We start from the raw sequence: 1,180 nt of genomic DNA, 5'->3' as shown, positions 1-1,180 counted from the left end.
CATGGAGAGCTGATGAGATAGAAAGGGGGAATGATTACAAGGATCTACATATAATCTCCTCCCTGGGGGATGGACAGCAGAAAAGTGGGTGAAGGAAGACATCAGACAGTGTACGATATGACAAAATATTAATAATTTATAAATTATCAAGGGTTCATGAAGGAGGTAGGAGTGGGGAAGGAGGGGGAAAGGAGGAGCTAATATCAAGGACTCAAATAGAAAGCAAATGTTATGAGAATGATGAGGGTAACGAATGTACAAATGTGCTTTATACAATGGATGTATGTATGGATTGTGATAAGAGTTGTATGAGCCCCCAATAAAATGATTTGAAACAAAACAAAACAGACAAACAAACAAAAAAAGCAGTTTTGATTTTACCAACCACGTTTTTGAGGACAGCTGACTTAAGAGAATAGGGCTATGAAATGCTGTTTCTTGGTAGGGAAAAATGCCGCAGAAACTGTTGTGATGCTGAACACACAGCTTAAAAGGACAGCATTATGGCTAAAACTAAAGATGTTTTCTCATTTCAAAAAAGACGGAATGTCAACTTATGACATTTATGAGAAACCTCATTCTGGATATCCATCTCCTTCCCAAACGAATGAAAATGTTAACAAAATGTGTGTACATGTACTAGAATACCAACGAAGTACCATTCAAACAATGGGGAAGTTATCTGGACTATCCTGGAGCTCAATTCAGCAAATTTTATTGGAAGATTTGGGAACGAGAAGGGTCACTAAGAAATGTGTGCCTTGGATTCTGACTGACCAGAGTGTGTGACAATGCACCTTTACTCCATGAACCGTACTCACCTGACCTCACTCTGCAACATTTTGTTTCTACAAATGAACAAGGAATGAAAGGACAGCGATTTAATGACATAGAATAAAATAAAATAAAATATGAGGGAGGTGCTGTCAGCCATCCAAACAGATACATTTCAAAAATTCTTCCAAGAATGGAATCACAGATTTGATCAATGTGTTAAGTGTAATGGAGAGTAATGTAAATTTAATAAGGTTGCTTTGTAAAAAAAAAATTAAATATAGCTTTGAAAAAAAATTTCCAGGTTTTTTTTGAGTGAGGTACCCCCACATATTCCAGGTCGATTTATTGGTCTTTGGGCATTCTATGATGCTCACCTTCCTGACACAACCGCTGAAGACAAAGT

The sequence above is a fragment of the Echinops telfairi genome, unplaced genomic scaffold (assembly GCF_000313985.2).
Source record: "Echinops telfairi isolate 266 unplaced genomic scaffold, ASM31398v2 ScPeMD7_3533;HRSCAF=4204_0, whole genome shotgun sequence".
In the NCBI taxonomy this organism is placed as follows: Eukaryota; Metazoa; Chordata; class Mammalia; order Afrosoricida; family Tenrecidae; genus Echinops; species Echinops telfairi.
The sequence above is the reverse complement of the archived record's forward strand: the minus strand, read 5'-3'. Positions refer to the sequence as shown.